Genomic DNA, 20,192 nt, shown 5'->3' with positions numbered 1-20,192 from the left:
TGCTAAATTATATACCAATGAACAATGATTTAAGTGAAGTGGAAGAATATTTACAAAACTATAAACTGTCTAGATTAATAGAAAACAATATCTGAATAAACTTATTTTAGAAAAAGAAATTTGAGTATTTATAGTACTCAGAATAACTTGGTTGTTCACAATTATTGTTTGAACAATATTGCTGATACCATACACGATATTCTCTTGGTTCTGATTAACTCACTTTTCATTATTTTTTTCATTTATTAGTATTTTTTCCCAATTACATGAAAAGATTGTTTTCAACGTTAATTTTTGTAAGATTTTGAGTTCCAGATTTTTCTCCCTCTCTCTTCCCTCCCTCCTCCACAAGCAGCAAGAAATCTGATATAGATTATACAGGCACAATCATGTTAAACATATTTTCATATTAATCATGCTGTGAAAGAAGAATCAGAACAAAAAGGGAAAACTGCGAGAAAGAAAAAAAAACCAAAAAGTGAAAATAATATGCTTTGATCTTCATTCAGACTCCATAGTTCTTTCTCTGGATGAGGATAACATTTTTTCATCACAAGTCTTTTGGAATTGTCTTGGATCATTGTATTGCTGAGAAAAGCTAAATCTGTCAAAGTTAGCCATTGCACAATGTTGCTGTTACTGTGTATAATGGTTTCCTAGTTCTGCTCACTTCACATAGCATCAGTTCATGTAAGTCCATGTTTTTCTGAAATCCACTTGCTCATCACTTCTTATAGAATAATGGTATTCTATTACATTCATATACCACAACTTGTTCAGCCATTCCCCAATTGATGGCCATCCCTTCAACTTCCAATTCTTTGCCACCACAAAAAGAGCTGCTATAAATATTTTGTGCATGTGAGTCCTTTTCCCTTTTTTGATGATCTCTTTGGGATATAAACCTAGTTTTGCTTTTCATTATTAAGTCAGTTTCCCAAGGGGATCATGGAAAAATGAAAAGAACCTATATGTTTGAAAATATTTTTACTAGCTCTCTTTGTGGTGGCAAAGAACTGTAAATTGAGGGGATGACCATCCACTGGGGAATGGCTAAACAAGTTGTAGTGTATGACTGTGATGGAATACTACTGTCTTTTAAGAAATGATGAGCTGATTATTTTTAAAAAATCATGGAAGGACTTGCATGAAATAATGAAAAGTGAAGTGATCAGAATCAAGAGAACATTGTATACAGTATCAGCAATATTGCTGAAAAAAATTGTGAAAAAACAAGTTATTCTGAGTACTATAAATATTCAGATTAACTATAAAGGTCCTATGAAGGAAGATACTACTAACCACCTCCAGAGAAAGAACTGATAAATAAATATGCTTAGTATGTTTTTATGTATATTTATAAATCTGTGTTGAATGGTTGCCTTCTCTAGTGGGAGAGGGAGACAGTTTAGAATTTAAAATGTAACCAAATTTAAAAAAAAAAAAACTAATAAAAAGGATAAGGAAAAATTATTAAACATTTACTATATGCTTACTATGTGCACAGTTCTAAGTGCTGGAGATACAGAAAAAGGCAAACTCAGTCCCTGCTCTCAAGGAGTTTATTATTACTACTGCTGCAATAGCTACTGCTAGAGAAAGGCCACACACAACAGTTAACCGCACAAATTCTACTTAACAAATTGATTCATTCACTAAATTCTCCCATGTTTCTGCCCTGAAAAGATATTTTAATTAAAAAGAAATTCTTACTTATATAAATAGAAATATTGCCTTCAAAATAATGAAATCTGCACATGGAATAACTAGCTTATATTGGAGGCTAGTGGTTCTTTCCATTTTTCCCCTTTTTCCCAAGCTAAACATGTTTATGCTTAATTCAGCCTCCTATATCCCTAGAAGCATTTGAAGAAAATTAAAATACACTGCCAAAAAATATAACCATCACCAACCTCTCATCATAAACCTTAATTGGAAAACAGATATTTAGTATGTCTCTTTATTACATTTGGAAGCCATGAATAATGTATGACTGGACAATGGTAGAGCTAGAAATGTTGCATTAGGATTCAGTTGCAATAGAAAATGCATTGTACTATCAATTAATGTCCAGCTTCTTTGCAGGGAGTGTAACCATGGGACCTCAGCTGGTGATTTACAAACTCAAGCCTCCTTCATCACAAGCTCAGAAAAAACCAGTGGGAGAACAGTAGCCCAAGCAGTTGCCAAGACAACTTATCCTCAAATTGAATATTACAGCATAAAGAAAGAAGCCTATAAGGAATGAAATTAACTAATGCCTCATCCTACTCAGTCCAGGAGGGAGTAACTGACTATTATATGAAAGTCTCTAAAGAATGAGACACATAAGAGTTCCTGTACACACATAGACTGATAGACACATCCAAACACGGAGACGACAATTACAGTCACAGGCATGTGCACACGCACACAACCACAGGCACAGATACACACACACATGAAATATTCATATACAAATAGACGTAAACTCAGACAAATACAGAGATGCATAAAACAAACATATATAGATATAGACACATTTAGACATACATAGACACTAAGTCATTGGCATTTCCCCCAGTGGTATCCCCAAGACTTTCTCCATCATGCCCCAAGAAGCTCATTGGCCTGCAAGATCAGTTGAGCCCTGCAACTTACATCTCATCAGTCTGGATAATTTCTTCACAGGACATGAGAGTGGAGAGTGAACCAGAGAGGTGGCAGACAGGCAACTTGGCTGCTGCCTGAGCATTGTTTGGAGCTCTACCACTGTTGCTGCCACTTCGAATAGTCTTAGCCCCAATGACAGGCATGTCTAGAGTGTATTGATCATTGTTTTACTTTTTATTTAAGTAAAACTGGTAACAAACGGAAAAATGTCTTCTCCACCTGTGCCGCCCCCTTTTCTCTGCCTATAAGAACAGATATTAAATCCAGAGCTTCCCTGGTCTTTTAAGTTTGTTTATATGCCTGTGTGATTAATACTTATGTTGGCTTGGATGAATATTGATTGATCATGTTGTTGGTGGTGGGGGTGGTAAGTCATTTCACTCATGTCCCACTCTTCATGACCCCACCTATTGGAGCGCTTTTCCATTTTCTTCTCCAGATCATTTTACAGATGAGGAAACTGAGAGGCAAAGGGGGTTGAATGACTTGCCCAGAGTCACACAGCTAGGTAATGGTCCAAGGCCAGATTTGAACTCAGAAGGATGAGTCTTCCTGACTTCAGGCCAGGCACTCTATCCACTGTACCACCTAGCTGCCTAGTGTATCATAACAGCTTCTAATTGGTGTCCTTCATCATTATTATTGTGAATGGAAAGCCATTAACAAAAGAAGGGGGGAGTAAGACATGCTACAGTCAGAAATAGAGATATGAACTGACAGAGAGCAGAGAGAGTGATGGAGAGAGAGAGGAAGAGAGAGAGAGAGAGAGAGAGAGAGAGAGAGAGAGAGAGAGAGAGAGAGAGAAAGAGAGACAGACCCTCTATCTGACTTGAAGGGAGCTGGTTGAGGGCTCTAGAATAACATGAGATAGAATCTCATTTGTTTTATATTTCATAAAGCATAACTTCCTAAAGCAGGACTAGTGTGAATCTTACATTTTTCTCCTAGGCTGAGAATTTTCATTTTGGGTTGGGAGGAAGAGTGGTTGTTCTGGTTATGGGTCCCTTTTCCCTTCTGCTTATCTTCAAGTATGTTTAAAAAGATTTCCTCTGCGGGGTAGAGCTGAGGATAGCTGATAGACAGTTTCATTACCCCTGATGGAAGGAGAAGAGGAACAGCTGGAAAATATTGAAAATACCTACATTCCAATAGTGGGAGCCAAAGAAGAAAGAGTAGTAGTCTTAACCCTCATTCCTCTAGAGGTTAAATATGTGATTTTTACACCCTATGTAAAACAAATAGTTAAATACACTAATAAAAAGTAAAATTTCCTGCATCTGAATTCTAATTACCAAAATGTTTAGCATTTACAAACAATAGTGATAAGTTTCAGGGAACTGCTACAACTGATTTGCACCTATTGCAGGAAAGATTGCAGAGTAGAAATTCTAAACCTGGGGTCCATGTAACCTTTTCAGGGGGTCTGTGAAGAGGAAAAATACATCTTTATTTTTACTAGCCTGTGATTGAAATTTAGCATTTTCTTCAATTATTTAAAACGTTATTCTGAGAAGGTATCTACAGGATTCATCAAACTACTAAAGGGGTGCATGACATGATAACAAGTTAAGAACCCCTGCCAGAGAAGACATTTTGTGAAGAACTGGGTTTAGAAATATCCCCAAATGTGCATATTTTTTACCTCACCTGCCCCATTTTTGGTGCAAATGATATAAAGTTGAGTAGCAATGTAAAATTAAAGAAGGGAAAAAAGAGAACCTTAATACATATGCATTGAAGGAGGGAATAGTTTTACTGTTCTATAAGTAAACATATTGAATAATGAGAATATCAACTGAAAAACATATCTAGTTGGTCCTTGTAAATGTGAAAGACACCCAAATTTGGCTCAGATGAAGCCCCCACATGTAGGAACCCTTCTAGTGCCAATCCGCTGATGGGTTGGGATTCCTAGATGATCAGTTAACTACTATTACTACTCTCAGACTCTCTCTTTTGAAGTTCTAGGAGTAACACTGAATACAATGGGGTTCATAGTATTGCCATTCATAAGCCTCCACTGGTGTGCTCCCCATTAACAACAAACCAGTTCACTCCATTAACCTTTAGAAAAGGGATTTACTGGCAAGATATAATAAGAACTGTTGTTACAAAGCATTCCTCTGACTCCTCCAAAAAAAAAAAAGCCTAGGGTGCACATTCCCACAAAAATATACCAAGTCCATGGGAAAAGTGGTCACCCACCCCTTCATATCTTTCTTTGCTTTTGTAGGTTTAAGGAGGCAGGGCTACTTGGAGTTGATCTTGAGATTCATTCAGGTCATAGTGGATATGAGAATATAGCTGCCTCTTTCTGTTTTTGTTCTTTTTCTTTCATATTATGTGAATAATTTTTCTGAGATGTATGTGGAGGTTACCTTGTGAGTTTGAGAACATATAGAAGTCTTATTAATGCTTGGAGATGAATGGCAGATGAGTAGTCCAACAGAGGTAATGGCCGATGACAGTATCTGCAGCAAGAGTGTGGATACATTGATGACAAATGGATAGAAGGGCCAGATACCAAATGGAAGACAGTTTCATGTAGCAATACTCCTCAAGAAAGGCCAGCTATGGACCCAACAGTGGCGGAAATACTTGGAGACCAGATGGGCTCCCTAACAGTATGGAGATACATCTAAGGGGAATTTGGTGAGGATATCATAAAGGAAAAAAAAAAAGGATCCTCTACACCAGGAGTCAGAAAATACCTTTGTCATATATGTTAACTACATATATGCTTCATTACCAGTATAATTTGAGTATGCTTTCCTCACAGACTTAGCATGTATTTAAGGTAGAGTACACCACAGGTTTATGGGGAGGGCAAGGGGTAGGCTTTATAATAATTGTTTCTTATTGTATCTTTTCAGTAAATCCCTTTCATAAGTGGTAATGGAGTCAACTGGTTAATTATTAATGGGGATCATACCAGTGAGGGTTGTAAGTAAATACTTGAAACTCTAACTTCTTCAGGATTCCCTCTAGAACCTTGAAATAAAGTAATAATCAACTAAGCTTCTGGAGACCCCAGCCCATGAGGAGTGGCCCTAGAGTACTAGAGAGAGAGGGAGAGAGAGATGTACATTTCTCCCCATTATTAACAGAAGCTGCATTTAGAAGTTGAAGGGCTACATATTAAGGTTTTCAAACTCCTGATAACTCATCCAGAAAACAAAAGATAAAATGAATGTAAGAAATAATAGAGGTTCTGAGAAGCCACCTCCTTCTCCCCTGCCAGCTTCTTCCTTCAGAAACCTGCCCAAACTGTGAGACTCAAAGTAACTCCTTCCATTTTCTGTGCCATAGAAATGTCACTGATTTTTTGCTTGATCCTTCTACCTCAATGACTGCTTTCTCAGAAGGTGTGATACTTGTTTAATTTTTCACTTTCTTTGTGACCAAAAATACAGTTATACAAAATTGTTTTTTTTTCCCTACACCATTTGGGTGTTCTGTTTTTATATAATAATGATAATAATAACAACATCAAAGATGATGCAATGGATGGAGCACTGAGCCTGGAGTCAGGAAGACCTGAGTTCAAATCTGGCCTCAGATACTTATTAGCTCTGTACCCTTGCCTCTTGTTTCCTTAACTTGCCTCAGTTTCCTTAACTGTAAAATGGGGATCATAACAACACCTACCTGTCAGAGCTGTTATGAAGATTAAATAAGATAATAATTATAAAGCACTTAGCATACTGCCCAGCACAGAGTACACATTATATAAATGCTTATTCCCTTCCCTTACCTCTACCAAAATCATTATAAACTGCCTTATTGTGACCAAAAAGTAATCCTGAGTTCTCAAAGACTCACCTGGACAGAAATCTCTGTGGCAGGTTCTACAGTACCTTCTGTTCCAGTGTGGATAACAAACTGGACTAGTCAAGTGAAGTTGAACTTAATGAAATTCACAAACAATCATCACCAGGAGATTGGGCATTAGGAAATGACTACTCTTGGTCACAAAAACTCATGAAACTATCTACTAAGGCATGAAGGAGTGTCAGTCCATGCCACTGGAAGGAGTACCATACTAAGAAAACCTCAATTCCTTTGAAAAACTGAAACAATAGGCAGCACGGAATAGGGGAAAGAGCCCTGGCTTTGGATTCAGAGGGCATCAGCTCAAATCTTGTCTCTGCCCATTCTTTCTGTGTGATCTTGGGCAAGTCAGTTACCCTTCTAGTTCCTCATCTGTAAAACAAGGGGAGGGAAGAAGCTTCCCAGGGTTGTTGTGATAATAAAATGAGATATTTGTGAAGCACTTAGCACAATGCCTGGCACATAGTAGGTGCTATTATTGTTCCCATTTTGCATTGAAGAAATTTACATTACAATATAAAATTTACAATGAAAAAACTCAGGAATACAGAGATGAAGTAACTTGCCCAGAGTCACAGAACAAGGAAGTGTCTAAGACTGGATGTGAATTCAGGCCTTCCAGATAGAAGGCATACCACTCTCCCCACTGCTCTACCTAACTGCTTCTAGTGGTCTAGACTACATATCTATCTTCTAAGGTCCCTTCCATCACTGAACTTAGGATTCTACAAATAATACATAAGGCTTTAGTAGTGATATACTATTGTCAAAGTGCTTGCATGCATCATTTGTTCAATTTTCAAAAGCATGATCATGATTATCCCCATCTTTAGATGAGAAAACTGAGGCTGAGGGAGGTAAAAATGTTACTCAAAGTAATGATGATCAGTGATAGAAGGCAGGTATCCTGACTCCTAAATCATTACATACAATAACACTCTTTTCCCCAATTCTCACCCTACTTCATGTGTCAATTACTCCCTAAGTGTAAGTTTAAAATTATTAGGGGATTCTGGGAAGATGGCAGAGTAGGTCAGAAAATTCCAAGCTCTCCAAATTTCCTCCATAAACAAGACAAAATAATACCTCAGGGTGAATGTGGAGCAGCAAAAATAAACAAGAGTTGGGGCAGAGCAGTAGTCCTCCTGGAACAACTAGAGAAGACCCAAGGAAAGACCCCAGAGACTGAGGTTCAACCTGAGTGAAGTGCAAACACCTCCAAGCTATCTCTGCTGAAACAACAAACAGCAAGCCCTAGAGGCAGCTGAGTTGGGAGGTAGCCTCAGTCTCAGCCACAGAAATTCTTACCTCACAAACAGTGTGGGAAGTCAAATATCTGGACAGAGGAATATTGAAGAACCATCTGCTGCTGCTGCTGCTGCTGCTGCTGCTGCTGCTGCTGTTGAAGAACCCTCTAGGGGATGCTAAGCCCAGATGTGATACCAAGAAGTGGTCCTGTGCTGCAGCTGAAGGCAAAAAAGAACTAGCACGTGCCCAGTGAGTGCAGAAACTGTGGAGTGAGGATGCTGCTGGCTGTGGGCACTTACAGTAGAACTGAGTTCCTGGTTTCAGTTCCAAGCCAGAGGGGTGAACTGAAGGCTACAGCCACTGGAGAGTCCTCAGAGAGCAAGAGCATTTCCAGTATAGTGTAGTTGGGGGCCCTGTTTGTGGCTTGGAGGTGGGAAAGGAGTGCTGAGGCTAGGCCCTAGACAAAGTTCAGAAAATAATAGTAAGAAGGACCTGAGGGTAGAGGCACCATTGTCCATATCCTGGGACTAGAGGTGATTATAATAATAAGATACTAAAAAAAAAAGACATAAAAATTAGTAAGCAAAGGAGAAATAATCCAACCATAGACAGCTATTATAAGGATAGAGAAGACCTGGGTTTGTTTTCAGAGGATACTGAAGCAAAAAAAAGAAAAATCTCTCCTGCCACAAAAAGTAATATCAAGAGATCCACAAAGGAAAACTCTTAGGAATATTACAGCCAAATTCCAGAGTTCCCAGGTCAAGGAGAAAATATTGCGAACTGACAGAGTAATATTAAATGGTCACATGCTCAAAAAGAATTCTTGGAAGAACTTAAAAAGAACTTTAAAAAGCAAATAAGAGAGACTGAGGAAAAATGAGGGGAAAAAATCCAAAAAAAACAAGCACAGTATGAAAATGAAGTCCAACAACTGGAAAAAGTGATCCAGAATCTTAAGGAGAAAAACAACTCCTTGAAAACTACAATTGGGCAAAGGGAAGGGAATGAAATTATGAGATACAAATAAATAAATATAGATAAATAGACAAATAAATAAATAAACAAACAAATAGGTGAGTAAGTAAGTAAATAAATAAATGAAAGAATGAGAAAATAGAACAGAATATGAAACATCTCATAAGAAAAACAACTGATTTGGAGAACAGATCAAGAAGAGAAAACATAAGAATTATCAGACTACATGAGAGCTCTGATTGAAAAAAGAATCTTGATGCAATATTACAAAAAATAGTTAAAGAAAATTGTCCTAAGTTTAGAACAAGGGGAGAAAGCATAAATAAAAAACAAATCCACCAATCACTACATGAAAGAGATCCCAAGATGAAAACCCATAGGAATATCATAGCCAAATTTCAAAACCCCCAGGTTAAGAAGAAAATATTAGGAGCAACATGCAAAAAAAAAATCAAATACTGTGGAGCCACAATTAGAATTACACAAGACCTAGCATCTGCTACACTAAAAGACCACAGGTCTCAGAACACTATAATTCAAAGAGCAAAAGAGTTGGGGTTGTAACAAACCCAGCAAAGTTAAGTATAATCACAAATTTTTAAAAATGGACATTCAGTGAATTGACAGACTTTCAGGTTTTTGTTGCAAAAAGACCACAATTTAATGAAATCAGGTGGGGGTGGAGGGCTGGTAGTGCTGGAACCCTACTTTTATATCAGATCTAGGTTAAAGAGGGAAAAACGTATCTATCTAGAAGGGTATAAAAGTCTTCTAATTTTGTGAAGAAAAAGAGAGTGAAGGAATAAGATAAGGGAGATGGGTTTAGAAGGGTGTGTAGATTAAGATTTAGAAAGGTGGGGGAGAAGAAAAGTGAAGGACATTTGGAGGAGTGGGTAGAACAAGGAAGAGGAGGGTTAGGGGACAGGAGAAGGAAGAGATTCTTTAAAAGGGTGTGGGAAAGGGAGGTGGTGATTAGAAGTAAACTAGGGAAGGAATAGGGCAAAAAGAGAGGCTCAGAAGGACAACAGGGAGGAAAAATAGGATGGAGGGAAATATACAAATAGTAATTATAATTTTGAATGTGAAGGGGATGAATTCACCCATAAAATGGAAATAGATAGCAGAATGCATTAAAAATTAGACAATAAGTTGCTAACAAGAAACATGTTTAAAAATTAAAGATAAACAGAATTAAAATAAGGAGCTGGAGTAGATTATATTATGCTTCAGCTGATGCAAAAAAAAAGGCAGGGAACCCTACTCTCATCGGGTCTGGGTTAAAGAGGGAACAACATATACATCTAGAAGAAAAAGAAATAGAAGGAATCAGAACTGGGAATGATGTAATAAAACTCTATCTTTTTGCAGATGATATGATGATATATTTGGAAAATCCTAAAGACTCAACTAAAAAGTTAAATGAAATAATTAAAAATTTCAGCAAAGTAGCAGGATATAAAGTAAAACCCACATAAAATCATCAGCTTTCCTATATATCACCAACAGGATCCTGCAGGAAGAGATAGCTAGAGATACCTCATTTAAAATAACTATAGACAGGCTAAAATACATGGGAATATACCTACCAAAACAAACCCAGGATCTATGTGAACAAAACCATAAAAAAAATTTATACACAAATAAAATAAGATTTAAATAAATGGAGAAATATTAATTGTTCATGGATAGGCAGGGCCAATATGATAAAAATGACAATTTTACCAAAATTAATCTATATATTCAATGCCATTCCAATTAAATTACCAAAAAACTATTTTATGGAAGTAGGAAAAAAAATAACAAAATTCATCTGGAAAAAAAAAGTCAAGAATATGAAAGCAACTAATGGGAAAAAATCTAAAGAGAAGAGGTTTAGCAGTATCAGATCTTAAACTATATTATAAGGCAGTAATTATCAAAACTATCTGGTACTGGCTAAGAAATAGAAAGGTAGATCAATGGAAGAGAGTAGACATACAACCTACAGCAGCAAAAGAATATAGTATCCCAGTGTTTGACAAGTGTAAAGACTTAAGTTTTGGGGAAAAGAATCCAATATTTGGCAAAAATGGTTGGGAAAGCTAGAAAGCAGTCTGGCAGAAATTAGGCATAGACCAATATCTTACATCATTTACCAAGATAAGGTCGAAATGGATATATGACCTACGTATAAAGGGACATATTACAATAAAATTTGAAAAACATGGAAGATATGACCTATCAGATTTATGGATAGCTGAGTAATTTATAAACAAACATGAGATAAGAAGTGTTGAGAAATGTAAAATGTATAATATTGATTATGTTAAATTTTAAAAGTTTTGTACAAATAAAACAAATGTAGCCAAGATCATAAGGAAAGCAGAAAACTGAGGGGAAAATTTATAGACTTCCTCAGATAAAGGTCTCATTTCTCAAATATATAAAAATCTTTATCAAATCTATGAGAATGTGAGTCATTCCCCAATTCATATGGTCAAAAGATGTGATGAAGAAATCAAAACAATTTGTAGTCATATAAAAATGCTCTAAATCATATTGATTAGAGAAATGCAAATTAAAACAACCTTGACATATTTTACACCTATCAGATTGGTAAAAATGATAGAAGGGGAAAGTGACAAATGTTAGAGGGGATGTGGAAAAATCGGGACTAATTCATACACACACACACATACATATACACATATACATATATACATATATGTGTATACACATACATATGTATGTGTGTGTGTGTATACACACACACATACAGATTTGTATCTAATGGTAGCTATCTCTAAACTCTTTTTTGGGGGGGAAGGGGAAAAAAAGAAAGGTACATGGTAACTTTGTTGCATATTTGAAAGAAATAGCTAGTTGTACATAATGGATCTGCAATTTCAGGTGCAATCCTCTGTTTTTCTACCCCATTTTGCTACAGAAATGCTTTTTTATTTCTTAAATTCTATTCTGAATATTTTATTCTAAATAAATACATTTTTTAAAAGTTTAGAATTATTAGAAACTGTCCCTTCTCAAAAACAAAACAAAACAAGATGTTCAAACCAGCAGGGAATATTTGGTTCAGTGAAACAATCATTTATTAAATAGTGACCTAATCAAGTTAATGCAGCTTTCAGAACATCCTAATTCATTCCCCAGGAGACAATTACAAACTGGGAGAGGCTGGCCCACATCCCTGGCTGAGTCCTACATTAAACCTTAAAATAAGGGGATTTGTTACATGCTCAGTATTTTTCCTGGGATTAAAGTGGGGGCAAGGTGAGGGAGGTGATGGTGAGTTTATGAAAGGAACCCATTTGTTTTTAGTATAATCAAATTCCTTCTGTCTCAGATGAATTACAGGGATAGGAGAAGGGAGAGTCAGGAGGAATCTAGCTTACAGTCACTTAGCTTTTCCTCACCCATCACCACTCAATCTGTTGCTACTCAGAATTACACAAACCATAAGTCCATTTGTACTCCCGAGCAGGAAGTATAAGGAAGAATTATAAAACCCAGGGCCAAAACATGACTCTACCGATTATCTCTAGAGCATATCTCATGCAACCCCCTCAATTTCCATATCTGTAAAACCAGAGGGTTGTGCAAGATCATCTGGGAGGTCCCTTCCAGCTTTGACATTTTATGATTCTATGAATAAACCCTGAGTGGGTGCAATTATCAAGTCTTCTTTCTCAGAGGGTTTTCGGGGACTAAACAGTGTGCATAAATACAGAAAAAGTAGGAATTAAAGATATATTTTTTCTCAATATAAATATGTTGATGTAAAATTCTAAATATACATGCCCTTGTCTTATTTCCTCCCATCATTCTCAAAATTCATTTGAGATTGAAGGCATCCAATTGTACCAAATATAAATGGAGTCTCATTATATCAACATGATATTTACAAATGCATTCATATGTATAAAATAACATATATACCTGTGTATATATACACATACATGCATGTGTCAAAGATGTCAGAACTTGAAGCCATGTCTTCTAGGTTCTGAGGTTGGCTCTTTACCCATTATATCACATTCACATGCAATGTTCTCTTCCCCTTATCCTCCCCTTTTCCCTCCTATACGTAATACACACACGTATGTGTATATGCACATACATCTATGTATGCATACATACTCTGTTAGACTATCACTAATTCCTACATTGGCAAATTGAACAAAAATAATCCCTGTTTACACTTCACCTTGTGGCATTTCATGTATTTGTTCCACATTGCCTTTCAAAGGTATTAACATAGTTTGATGACACTTGGTGAGATAGCTCCTTCTCAGTGTGTGTGTGTGTATGTGTGTGTGTGTGTGTGTGTGTGAAAGAGAGTGTGACAGACAGGCACAGACACAGAGGAAGAGGGGAGAGTAAACATTATGACATTGTGACGTAAGGGCTAGAGAGGTAGCCTCAGACCTACAAACAGTTGGTTTCAAGTTCCATCTCTGACACAACTTGATCCATGACCCTTGACTTACTATTTAACCCCTTGGTACTCCCAAACAAGTCTCTAACACTGCAAGTTGCAGATCAGGTGTCAATCTGCTTAGTAAAGAGAATTTCTTCACTTGGCCAACTGGGAGTTTCCAATACTAATGAAAACCACAGGCCCAGTCCAAAGGATTGGGGGAAAGGGGGAGGTATATGGATGCATATAGGTGTCTGTGTGTGTGTGGTATATATGTGTATGTGTGTGTGTATACACACACACACACACACATACACACATATATATATATACACATATGTATATGTATATATACACACCCACATACACATACATATACATATATATACTTATATACACATATGTATATGTATATATACACACCCACATACACACACACACACACATATATATATATATACACACACACACACACACACACACATATGTATGAGAGAAAGTAAGTCCAGCAGATTCTAACAAGCTCTGTCTCTCTCTCTCCCTCTCTCTCTGTCTATCTATCTGGTTCTCTGCCTGTGTGTGTATATTTGTGTGTGTATCTATTATAGATTGATATATAGATATACACATATGTATGTCTATATGTGGATGTGGATAAATATACACGTGCATGTATGTATGTATTTCCTTCCACTCAAGTCCTCCTCTGATGCCTCTTCATACTATGTGGCATAGAGATGACTTTGGATCATCAAAGCCTGGGCATGAGTACTGGCAGATCCTACCAAGCTGGAAAGGTTTCAAGTATGGAGTAGCAATGTCTGATTTTTCTGCCGTCTAAGGGCCAGCTGAGTTAAGAGAGGTTCATCACATGACTGGCTGTGGGAGGATGCCTTTTACCTGCCACAGTCAGTCACAAAGAGCAGTGAGGGGTTATGTTCTGCATTGGTGAAGGCAGCAGCACAAACACTGATGAAATTACAGACCTGTAAGTATTGAAGAATTTAATATAATAATTGCTAAGCAAGTTGCTAAAAAATGCCAAAATTTGACAGACTCAGTAATGATAAAATCCATTAGCAGTCCTCAATCCTATTGAATCTTTCCCTATAGCCTCCACCAGCTTTTCTAGTCACTCAGAGGCAAAATATAGCAGCATGAAGAGCTAATACTCTATGTTTCCAGCTGCCAATGGTCGCTTAAGATGGAACCCAAGACCCAGCACCCCCACACCCTAGACTACACAGAAATACACTGCTTTATGCTTAAATTCCTAACCCTGAAAGTAAGCAGTGTGGTGTAATGGAAATAGAACTGAAGATTTTAGTGCAACAATAGATCTCTATAATCTACATCTGTGGGCCAAATATTACTACAATCCATTAAAAATCCTGAAAGGCATACCTATATGGAAAAAGGTATTATCCATTATTTTGTCTTTAAGATGGCAGTCTAGCCTGCAAATAGAAAATTGAGCCAACTTGGATTTCCTTTAGAAGTCACCAAATGAATTAAAATATATCTATGCCTTTGAAAGATATGGAACAATCAGACAAACACAAAAGCCATGAGGTCAGTTAGAAACAGAGATCTCCTTTGGCTCAGTCAACAAGGGTTGTCAGTATATGGAAAGTAGTTTTATTTCTGCCACAGAAAGCCTTCTTTGTGGGTGACCACCTTTGACAAAGGTTTCATACTGAACAGAATCTTGAGATTTCAAAGACTGAGAAGTGACAGGTGAGATGACGACCTCTTAAACAGCGATCAAAACCACAGTCATAAGCACAGAAAATGAGAGAACAATGTCTTATATTGAGAATATAGCTGTAATAACCTAAGGAGTCTTTCACATGTTATTTTTGACCTTGAGATCTGACCTTGCACTGGTTGGTGGGGAGGGGGTGGGTGGGGAAATATGGATTAGTTCTATATCATCTACTACATGATTAAGGTAATCTTAAAATTCCAAAGTGTTTGAGATCTTCATTTTTTGGTAGAGAGATTTACTCACAAGGATTAAATACAAGATCTTTGCAGGATATGGGTAATATCTATGTTAGGGTAATACTTTAATGGTCTATTATCATCATTATTTGTTGTTGTTGTTTAGTGATTTTAGTCATGTCCAACTCTTCATAACCTCATTTGAGGTTTTCCTGGCAAAGCTACTGTGATGGTTTTGCCATTTCCTTCTCCACTTCATTTTACAAATAAGGAAACTGAGGCCAACAGAGTTAAGTGACCTGCCCAGAGCTATAAAGCTAGTAATTTCTGAGGCTGGATTTGAACTCGGGTCTTCTTGACTACAGGCCCTGTACTCTATCCACTGAGCAATCTAGCTTTCTATTGTTGCTGTTGTTATGTTGTATATTATTATTAATGATACACAGCAAACACTCCAGTTCAGGCCCTCATCACCTCTCACCTAGCTTATTACAATAACTTCTGAATTGATGTCTCTGCTTCTTCTTTCCCTACTTCAGTTCATAGTCCACAGCATTAATAAAGTGACTTTCCTTAAATGGAATTCTAAGTTTATGATCTTCTTCATTACATTCCAGTGCCTTGTTATTGTCTATATCCCATCATGTGTCATGTCTTGTTGTTTCTAACTTCATGGTATCGTTTGTACCCTCCCAGTCTCTCCTCTGACATTGTAAGCACCCTGGTGAAGGCCCTTCTCACGCCTTAACTCTCGTAATAGTCTGGTGGTGGGTCTCCCAGCCCCATTCCAGTTGATTCTCTACTCAACCATCAAAGTGATCTTCTCAAAGTGCAGACCTGTCCATGCCACCTTCTTATTCAATAAATTCCAGTAGTTCCCTATTACTTCCAGGATCAAATATCAAATCTTCTGTTTGGCTTATAAAGCCTTTCTCTGTTCCTCACACACAATAGTCATTCTCCCAACTCCATGTCTGTACCCTGGCTGTCCCCAAGTCTGTAATGAACTACATCTTCCCTTTTCCTGATTTTTCTTCAAGATGTAGCTCAAGCACCCCCTTCTAGTAAAGCCTTATCTTATGCATGCAACTGCCAGAGCCTTCCCTGTCAAACTGGCTTTTAATGAACTACTTTGTATTTACTCTCTTTATATTTATTCCATATATATTGTTATCTTCCTTGATAAAACACGAGCTCCACATGAATAAGAATTGTTTCATCTGTTATATTTGTAACCCCAGTGCCTATCACCTTGCCTGGCTTATGACAGATGCTTCAGAAATATTTGTTGATTGATTAATCCAGGTGCCCCTCTTCTATGAAGTCTTCCCTCACTTCCTCAGCTATTAAAGCTCTTTTTGGTCTCAGATTACTTTGGACTCACTTATCTGTGTACTTCTATTATGTTTTTCCAATAGAATATGATCTCCTAGAGCAGGAACTGATTTATTTTGGATTTTGTATCCCAGGTGTCTAGCACAGTGCTTGACACATGGTAGGCTCTTAAGAGATTTTTTTTGTATTGAGATAAAGGGAAGTAAATTGAATTTCAGGAACGTTGGAGGTAGAAATCTAGTGAATGCATCAACAGAGGGTACATAGGAAGACAAGTGGAGTCTAAGAGGTGATCCTGTGAAGGAGTCAAATGGGTTAAGAGGAGAATCAAGGGCATTCTAGAAACAAGGAAATGTGTGACCATTACGGCATGAGAGAAATGAAATTGGAAACAAGGAACAGACGATAGAAAGGGACTACTACAGAAACATGAAAACAAGAGAATTTATAAGTTATTTCATCTAACCCATTCATTTTATAAGTGAGAAATTAAGACTCCTAGAACTTAAGTGACTTACCCAAAGTCACAAAGATAGTCAATTGCAGAACCAGGATTGAAACTCAAGTTCTTTGAATCCAAATTCAGCTCTCTTTTCACTGAGCTACAAGGAAATATGATGCTAAATTGTAAGTGCCCTTGCATGCTTGGTAAGTAGTTTGAACTTTACTTGGAAGGCAATAGGCAAAGAGCTAAAGAGTTTTGAGCAGACAAAAGACATGATCAGATCTATGCCCAATCAAGATTAGACTGGTAGAAGGTTGCAGAATGGGTTGTGGTGGGCTTCAAAGAAAAACCTGTGAAAAGGTCATTGCAATAGTATAAGCAAGTAATAATGAAAGCCTGAACTAGGGTAGTTGCAGTGAGAAAAGACAGGAGGCAATGAATGCTTGTGTTGCAGTGAAACCAAAATCACAGATTCTAGTAACTGAATAGAAATGAAAGGTCAAGGCGAGGAAAGAATAAAAGTAATCACAAAGTTACAAAGATGGCAGTCTGCATGATTGGTATTGCTGCTGGCAGACATAGTGACATCAGAAGAAAGAGCAAGTTTTAAGGAAATGTAATGAATTTGATTTTGGAAATGCTGAATTTAAGGTTCAGGGGAGGAATCCAGGTATACATGCCATGTAAATAGTCAAAGAGTGTAGAAAAAAGGCTGTAATGAGAAATCTAGATGTGGAAGTCATATTCATCAAGCTGGTAGTTCACTGGTAAGAGAACGTGAAGAAAAAGGATAGAAGATCTAGGAGAAGAATGGAGAACCTGCTGCCTTAAGGCCACATGTGACCCTCTAGGTCCTCAAGTGCAGCTCTTTGACAGAATTCAAACTTCACAGAACAAATCCCCTTAATAAAAGGATTTGTTCTTTAAAACTTGGACTCAGTCAATGTGCCATACCCAAGGACCTAGAAGGCCACTGGTGGCCTCGAGACCACAAATTCCCCACTCCTGATCTAAAACAAACTAGAGGGGTATGTCCCACCCCCTTAAGGGAACAGGTAGATGTAACAAAGGAAACTGAAAAGAAACTGTCAGTGAGGTAGTTAGAGAACCAGGGAAGTGTGATGTCTCTAAAGGCAAGGGAGGGAAGATTATACAGTAGGAAGGCAAAACATCCAAAGAAATTTTTAAAAGACAAAGATGAAGACTAAGACAATGAAGATGAAGAAGAAGAAGAAGAGAAGAAGAAGAAGAAGAAGAAGAAGAAGAAGAAGAAGAAGAAGAAGAAGAAGAAGAAGAAAGAAGGAGAGAAGAAGGAGAAGAAGAAGAGAGAAGGAGAAGGAGGAGGAGGAGAGGAGGAGGAGGAGGAGAGGAGGAGGAGGAGGAGAAGGAGGAGGAGGAGGAGGAGAAGAAGAAGAAGGAGAAGGAGAAGGAGAAGAAGAAGAAGGAGAAGAAGAAGGAGAAGAAGAAGACGAAGGAGAAGAAGGAGAAGAAGAAGAAGAAGAAGAAGGAGAAGAAGAAGAGAAGAAGAGGAGAAGAGAAGAAGAAGAAGAAGGAGAAGGAGAAGAAGAAGAGAGAAGAAGAAGAAGAAGAAGAAAAAAGAAGAAGAAGAGGAGGAGGAGAAGAGAAGAAGAAGAAGAAGGAGAAGAGAAGAAGAAGAAGAAGAAGAAGAAGAAGAAGAAGACGAAGGAGAAGGAGAAGGAGAAGGAGAAGGAGAAGGAGAAGAAGAAGAAGGAGAAGGAGAAGGAGAAGGAGAAGAAGAAGAAGAAGAAGAAGAAGAAGAAGAAGAAGAAGAAGAAGAAGAAGAAGAAGAAGAAGAAGAAGAAGAAGAAGTCCTTTGGATTTGATGCTGAGGAAGTTGCTGATGACTTTGGAAAAGAATTTCAGTCTTTTGTGATCATGAGAACAGCCCAATTACTAAGTGCTAAGGAGAGAACAGATGTTTGAGGAAGCTTGCAGTGTCTTATAGGCCAATGGGAAGGAGCCAGTGCAAGGAAGAGATTAAAGATACACGAGAAAGAGAGAATGATGAATGGATCAAGACCTTGAAAAAGGCAGTAGGGGATGGGATCAAGGGTGCAGGTAGAAGGATTAGCTTTAATGAATCCTCTGTGACCAGAGGGAAAAGAGGATGTGATGCCATGAAAGTTTCAGGAAGACAGAGGGGTAGAAAGGGTAGTACTTATGTTAACAAAATTCATTAAAACCATGAATTCAGTAGTTCTGGTCTAACATAACCAAGAAGCAACTTGGGCACCAGAATGAGAGGTCATATTCTTCCAGACTTCTTCAAGGTGTCCTCTGCAAACCAGTTTTCCAATACATTAGAAGAGACAAGCCAAAAACAAGCTTGGATGGCTGGAATGAAGTATGGTTAATTGGAATGTTTCCTTGGACATTCGGTGGAGAGAAACAAATTAGAAATACAAATAGAACTTGAGGGCTTAAAGTGATCATAAGAATCACAGATTTGGAGCTGGAAAGGATCTTGGCAACCATATGCTCCCATCCCCTCATTTTACAAATGAGTTTTTACAAACAAAGATTTTCGGTGCTCAAGGTCACAGAGTCATTTATTGGCTGAACCAGGTGTCAGAACAACCATTTCAATGCTTTTTTTCCCTGATTCTTGAAAAAACAGTCTAAGTAAGAGCTATATAATGCTTTGTGAACACTAATTCTCCAACAGCCTAAGTGTTTGGGGATTTTATTAAGGAAGCAGTAATAGAAAGAGAAATATGCCAGCTGGTGTCTCTTGGCCTGACACAGGCTCTTAGTGGACCAGGAAGAGCCCACATTGAACATATCTAACAAAAGATTTAATCATCTTTTTTTTTTTTGGCTGGGCAATGGGGTTAAGCAATTTACCCAGGATCACACAGCTAGTAAGTGTTGCATGTCTGAGGTCAGATTTGAACTCAGGTCCTCCTGAATCCAGGGCCAGTTCTCTATCCACTGTGCGACCTAGCTGCCCCTCCTCATTTTCTTAATGGGAAATCCATCAAAGCTGGAGTGCAACAGATCTCCATTTGAATAGCTATCCTCATTGTCACTGAGGGATTATTAGCCTTCTATCAATGACAGCACTAGGAACCTGGAAGGGCACATGGTCCAAGACTCTCATTTTATAAATGAGGAAACTGAGAGCTAGAGAGGTTGCAATTTGCTCAACCTTGTATAGGTAATAACAGTCTCGTTTAATACACCGGTCCTCTAATTCCAAATCCAGCCTTCTTGAGAATCTCTAGCTTCATTTAAGACCAGGTTCGTGTGCCACCTTCTACAGGAAGCTTTTTTTGATCTTAGTTTCTAGCACCTCCTTTCTCCTTCAATTATCATGTCTATAAT

Source organism: Phascolarctos cinereus, unplaced genomic scaffold, assembly GCF_003287225.1.
Source record: "Phascolarctos cinereus isolate Bilbo 61053 unplaced genomic scaffold, phaCin_HiC Scaffold_4;HRSCAF=312, whole genome shotgun sequence".
NCBI lineage: Eukaryota > Metazoa > Chordata > Mammalia > Diprotodontia > Phascolarctidae > Phascolarctos > Phascolarctos cinereus.
The sequence above is the reverse complement of the archived record's forward strand: the minus strand, read 5'-3'. Positions refer to the sequence as shown.